The sequence below is a fragment of the Lagopus muta genome, chromosome 5, assembly GCF_023343835.1.
Source record: "Lagopus muta isolate bLagMut1 chromosome 5, bLagMut1 primary, whole genome shotgun sequence".
NCBI lineage: Eukaryota > Metazoa > Chordata > Aves > Galliformes > Phasianidae > Lagopus > Lagopus muta.
Genome location: NC_064437.1, coordinates 37,246,904 through 37,253,840, shown reverse-complemented (window position 1 = coordinate 37,253,840; position 6,937 = coordinate 37,246,904). Strand labels below are relative to the sequence as shown.

Below are 6,937 nucleotides of genomic sequence, written 5' to 3'. Positions count from 1 at the left end.
CACACGACTAAGCAACTGTTAACACGTACTGGGGTAACAGATCATAAGATGGAGAAGTAAGAGGTGAAAGTAATAGTGTTTAAAAACATTATTCAGATCACAGTTCAAAAAGAATCTGTTCTTTTGGAGAAGTCTTGTGCAGCAGGACTTGTAGAGAATTCTTCTAGACAAAAATGGATCACCTTCAACATTTGTTTAACACTGGCAAATAACCAACAGCTCCATGCATCATCACCACTTCTCCTGCGGAGTTCAAACTGAAGGTAATTTGCAGTGATACTTCCCTCCTCCCCCATCCCTTTTTTATTTCAGACCATTGCTGGAAGTATGCTCTTTGCTTTTCCTTTGCAAATAAGCTAAATCTTGTGTCTTGCTTGCAATGATTACACAGTATAAGTGCCAGTCAACTACAATGATAATCATGTAGTTGCACATAACAGATATTTGAACAAATGAAACTGTACAGTTAATTATGACCAGGTGTGTTTTGATACAGCATTTAAGCCTTTGAATTATCCATTATGATTTCACTCACGTTTTTACTCTAACACGGTAACTGACTCAGTGAAAAATCACAGACAGCTATGTATACTGGTCAGTCTAGAGCCCTCCCTCCCTGCCTTCTGACTCTACTTTATCTAACCTGCTCTACCTGACAACATTCCCAACTATCAGACAAACTTCAAAGCATGAAATGCATGGATTTTTTTTTTTCTATTTTATGTATTTTCCTAATGTTTGAGGCCACTGTAAAAAGTCTTTGTAAGGAGAAGGATTAATGTTGTAAAAATAACTTAAAAAACAAACAAACAAAAAAGACTATTACAATATTTTTGTTTTATATAGATATTTTTATCTTTGGGGCATTTACTTTGCTGAACTGTAGTGCCAAAAGTTTCATCTGCCCATGACATACACAGCCACGGTTTGCAAGCATTACTCTCAGCCATGCCTACCTACCACTACTTCAAGAACAACTCATGGGTATTCCGCTTTAACACAGCAACTCTTCCTTATTTATGTGTTTCACTGTGAAGACATTTGACTACCTCTCTCCCTGCCACAGACTTTGAAAAACATCCCACACAAATGTACTTCAGTGCCCTCACTTTCCCTTTTTTTCTTCTGTCCCTTGCCTTTCTCTTGCTTTCCCATTATCTACCTCCCCAGCAATAATTTGCAGTACACTTCTTTGCTTTTCTTTCCAGCACAGTGGATGTCTACTTTAAATGCCACCTTGTTTAAAGATAAGAAAAATGAAAAGAAAAATTGCCACAGAACAAACTATTCTTCCAGTCCAAATATAAAATAAAAGCCATCTTATTTTTAGATCATGTGTCATTTTCATGATTTCTTTCTCTCTCATTGACTGTGAGGCAATGAGAAGAGGCCAGAAATTACTTTTTTTGTTCCCCCTAAAAAAAATACATATTCAGAGCTTTAACTAACCCAATTTCTCCATCGTTGACTCATCCATGACCATGCTACAGTGGAGCCCCAATTACCTGTTGTGTGTGTCAGCTATCAGTAGTCTGTATCCTGGCAATTAGCCTATTGTAATGGCACCAGCAGCATGATGCACATAGGCTGTAATTTTTTAAGTTCCAAGCCTAAGCACAGAACATAGCAGTAAAGTAAGAGAAGCCAGGCTTCTCTTCGGGTGAGAGCATGTTGTGGACAATGGCGATTGGCTGAGAAAACAGCTATGCCATTACTTTCAGGGCACAATTAGAAACAGAACATTCTGAGTATTAAATATTTGCCTTTCACTTTAAGTTGCCTGTAAAAACAAAGCTTTTATTTCATACTACCATGACTGCTTGGTATCAGAAAGCCTTTCCGGTGTATAAATATAATCATCTGCTGACTTTCTCTAAACATATTGCCATCCCAGGAGGAGAACGCATGAATACATCCAATATTTGAATCCTTTCTTGTTTCCTCTCAACTGCAGCAAAGAGAGGATATTATTGAGGGATGCTGCTAGCAGGTGTGCTTGACACTGTTGTTGTTTGCCCCTTGGGACCTCTGGTTACTGCTGAGAAGCTCCAGGTGCAAGGAGCAGGAGTGGATGTGAACGGCATGGCTGCACTGGGCCTGGGGTGGCTCCTGCACTGCTGCATGCCTGCTTGCAACCTGGCACAGCGTGCCACTGCAGAAACGTTGCTTTGCTCTGACTGCTGTGAATGTCTTCTGTGTTAGCTTCTGCATTGTGCCTGCCCACTTACCTTGTCACTTAGCTTCACTTTCACTGTCTAAGCCATTACACCATCTCCTGTTTCTACCTGAGTCCTAATCCCTAAGCATCCAGATGCTGTCAGCCCCACACACAGAACCAGCCCTGCTATGCTAAACATACCCCACCTTCCTCCAGCAGCTTGTTCTTAAAAATAAAACTTCCTATTTCTGCAAAAGAATGCTAATGTCTCTAGTTGAGGAGCTGCAATAAATTCTTCCTCTTGTAGCATGCAGCTATCAATTAGTGCTGGTACCTAATCTGAATGTTTTAAAGTCTGATAGATCTATTAATAGAAAAACACCAGGCATCTAATTTCCAGATACTCAAAAAATTAATTTCAATTCTGTTCGACTGGATTTCTATTTAAAATTACCATGCATATTTTTCTGCTAAGCTGTGTTTCTTTATCCTGACATTATCAGGATTAAGTGCAGATACGTTCAGTGAATGACCTGGCTAAAAGGGACACTCTAGTCATACTTCTTTCTCCCTGCACTGCTTCAGACACTGCTCATGAATAGTATGAGATCTGAAAAGATGGAAAAAAATGTCACTCCATTTACAAAAACAAAAACCATTTCTGTAGGAAAACAATACAGAACAAAGCTTCAAAAAAATAGCCATCCTAACAGAGCCATCCTAACAGACCTTCTGCTGGACACCAGCATATGCCACTTTAGAAGACACACTGACTTGCATGAACCCTGAGACAGGCTTCACAAAAGATATAAGGAGTTATTATTTATCCCTTGCACAGGTACATACTGTGAAGCTGAAGTTAGTCCCTAATGAAAACACATACAGGCATCATCCTCAAATAAATTCATCTGCTATTATTCCTTTTATTCAAGAAAATGTGCCTGAGAATAGTTGCCCACATTATGCAAAATACTCTTTTCTCTCTCTGCAGTTACACATTCATGAATCCCTAGCTGTTCTTTCTCCCTATTTTGAAGGAAGTACTTCTTTCTTTCTTTCTTTCTTTAGAAAGAAAGAAAACAGGTCACTGACTACATGGCAAGAACTGAATAACATGCTCAATAATCACAGAATCCATAAGGCTGGAATAGAACTCTGATATCTTCTAGTCCAACTATCAACATCCCCACCATGCCCACTAACCACGTCCCTCAGTGCCACATCTCCATGTTTCTTCAGCACCTCCAGGGACAGTGACTGCACCACCTCCCAGGGCAGCCTGTGCCAATGCATCATCACTCATTCTGAGAAGAAAATTTCCAAATAGTCAACCTGAGACTCCCCTAGCACAACTTAAGGCCATTACCTCTTGTCCTGTCACGGTTACCTGGGAGAAGAGGTCAACCTCCACCTCACCACAGCCTCCTATCAGGTAGCTGTAGAGAGTAATAAGGCCTCCCTACACGGCCTATTCTCCAGACTAAACTATCCCAGTTCCCTCAGCCACTCCCCAGACCCCTCACAGCTTCATTGCCCTTCTCTGGACTTGCTGCAAGGCTTCAATGTCTTTCTTGTCATGACAGGCCCAAAACTGAACTCAGACAGTTAGAAATATCAGGTTGCACTCATTACCCATTAAAGCACAATGTAACGTGAACAAAAACAGGGCAGAGCCCAGACATATCCTTTGTATAATTGTAACACTTCCTTTGTGTGATATTATTCATCTGTGACAAATATTCAATACAGTCCACATTAAAAGAAAGGCAACCACACAAAAAGCACTGCACTGATATAGTACACATCTTATGCACAGTAATATGGAAAAGAAGAATGGTTATGGTATATGGTTATATGGTATATAACCATATATGGTAATGGCATATGGTTATATTCACAATATTAGTGAAAACACAATATTTCTAAAGACTAAAATTTGAGATTAAAAAGAGTATCTGGGAAAATATTACATCAAAAGTGAGAAAAGCTGAGAGCAAACAAATCATTTTGTAAGTACCTGTATATATTCATCCCCGTGTGACCAGATTCACTCCTTCATCACATGCTGGATGCATTCCTCAGCTGTGCAGTGTTCTGGCTATATAGAAACTGATAAAGATAAATGGTGATAAAGAAGTAGAAGCAGAGATGAAAAAGCCATGAGGGATGAGGGCTTTATTTCCAAGGTGGGGCTCTGACTTTCAAAGATAACTACACCCAATAGAGATCAATACAAAACTAAATTAGATTTGATTCAGGTCCTGAAATGGATCTATGGTACTGCGGTCTTATTTAGTTCACTGCCGTGTCAAATCGAGGAAGCTGGATCAGTCAAACAGCGGGCACCGGTGGTGCAGGCAGCCCTTTTTGCATGGCCATAGTGGTGGTGTGCAGGAAAGTGTGCACATAAGGCCCCATGACACAGGAACCCAGAAGGACCATGATGTGTGCAACCGGGGCCCTGCACAGGCACTGTGTGGAACCCACTCTTCCAAGAACTGGATCTGTGCAAAGAGTGAACCCAAGCACTTGTGAAAAGACTGTGCTGTAACTCTGAAAACCCAAAGTGCCCTGTTTTATCATATACACTTATTTTTCCTCACGGGCTATAGGCTGAAACTACACACCCATGAAATAGATGGGGATGTTTTATTAATCCTGAAACTTCTCCACACTTAGCTCTCACAAAGAAGTAACAGCTCATTTCTCTGATCAAATATGGTAACAAAGAACTATGAGATCAAAATCCACACTTCTTGGCTAATAAATCCCATCTTGATAAGCCCCCTACCCACACCAAGAATTCATCCCGACTCCTAACTGTCTACACAAATAGACTAAGTAGAATTTATTCTTACTGAACACAATTTAACATTCTGGTTTTTAGCCATTTTTCAAATAAAGTACCTCTCGCAATTAAAGAAAAAAAAAATCCAAACTCAAATGTATGTGAGAAATGGCGTGAAGGTTTAATCTCCATAATAACTTCAGTATTAGATATATATGGAAAATATCATACATTTATTTTACGGAGCCCGAAAGAGTAGCACTTATATTTAAGTCTCACATATATTAAAAAAGCGAAAAGATGGCAGACTGATATTATTTATTTAAAGAGTCAAAGATAGAATTCTAAAATTGTTCCAAGTCGAGTTTTCAGGCTTGGATGATTTTATGGCTGCTAACGTCAGACACCAAGTACTGCTGGTTGGAAAAAAAGTCTGTGATATAATTACTAGCAAAAGGAGTGTCCTCAGTGCTTTGTCTGTGTTAAGATTCCCGGAAGATAACAAGGGGTAGCACAAAAGGCAATATTCTCCAAAAAAGTATTCCATAAATTTTACCTGTTTCTCCATCCCAGACTCGTGTTTCTGTCATTCAGTTGACATTCTGTTGGTATGAAAAGATGAAAAGTCAAAACAGGAGCTCTTAAAAATAGAACTCTTTTACAGTTTCAAATAAAGCCAATATTTAGTTTGGAGTTACATGGAGCTTTCAACAAGCAGCTTCAAAGGCAGATTCCTATCACAAAATAGCCCAGAGATCTGATGCACTACTAGCACCTACAGAAACATCTTCAGAGAAGGAACTCTCATTCCTGCCCTGTCAGGCTCGTGACCCCCTAACAAGGAAAGTAATTTTTAGCCATCAGGATGTTTTTAATGAGAAACACAAAAAACAGCATTAGTGAGAAAAAATGAAGTTTTGGAGAAACACACGATGCTATCATATTGTTGCCTCAGCGAAGCTGCATTTAAAGCTAAGGCTTTATATAGACTCTGGTCTTCAAATTCATTCAGCATCTGTTGTCACAAGTCCTAACAAATGATCCAATCAACTTGAGCTGGAAATTGAGAAAAAATTTTTACTCAAAAGGATGGGAAAAAAGTTTCAGTAAGAAACTGGAAATAAATAAATAAAATCTTATAGAAACATTTCAGTGGAATTTTTAATGAATTTAAAAAAAAATAATATATTTTTTCCTCAAAGTTTTCTGTAACGAAGCTGCACCTAATTTTATCTCCAAAGAACAGTGGTAAATGTTCGATTCTGATATTAATTGTATCCAAATTGCCCTAAAATATCATTTTACTTCAGCTAACTTAATTGCTCCTATGGGAACAGACTTCTTGATTGATTTCTATTGCATTTTCATCTCAATTTTTATCCATCTTAACTGGCAGCAGTAGATAATGGAGTCCAGAAAGATTAAGGACAGTCTTTACAACCTTAGCATACAATGTCCCAGCCTTAGGAGGAAAATATGATCACAGTACATACAAATCCACATTTGTTTTCATGAAGAAGGTAGCATAGAAGGAAATACAGATATCTTTGAGACGATACAGAAACTGAAATTGGAGCCCACCTGCAGTGCTTTCACTCCACGATCCTTACACTGTAGACTCTCTCATACGCTTCAGTATGCTACAGTATAAAGTACAGCACAGTGTACTAGGGTTAACTTAAAAAGGAGCTACCAATACAGGTAAGGATTATTAACAAGCAAGTCATTTGTCCTGTATAATGATACTGTCTGTCTCTCTTCAGGCTAGCAGAAGCCAGATCTTGTGAGTTATTTACACATCTGATACAAGTTTTGAGGGCAGATCACACACACCTCCCTAGTCTTGTGGCTTTCCACGAAGATGGGAATATTCACCCATTTTACTGATGGCTGTTTTTTTTTTAGCTTGACAAAAATATTTATGCTTATTTTTAGAATAGCCTTATAACACGTCTGGCATATCTTTTGGTTGCTCTGTTTCACATATCGAA

The 6,937-nt window shown here is 38.9% G+C and overlaps 1 protein-coding gene across 1 annotated transcript in view; it reads right to left on the bottom strand.

Moving 5' to 3' along the window:
• The window catches only part of GRID1 (glutamate ionotropic receptor delta type subunit 1), a 602,942-nt gene that overhangs the window by 7,367 nt on the left and 588,638 nt on the right, over positions 1-6,937 (bottom strand). The window contains exons 18-19 of the mRNA XM_048944232.1: positions 5,503-5,548; positions 4,176-4,267 (exon numbers count right to left, since the gene is read on the bottom strand). The gene's annotated coding sequence lies outside the window, so the exon portion shown is untranslated. The remainder of the gene's footprint in view (positions 1-4,175; positions 4,268-5,502; positions 5,549-6,937) is intronic.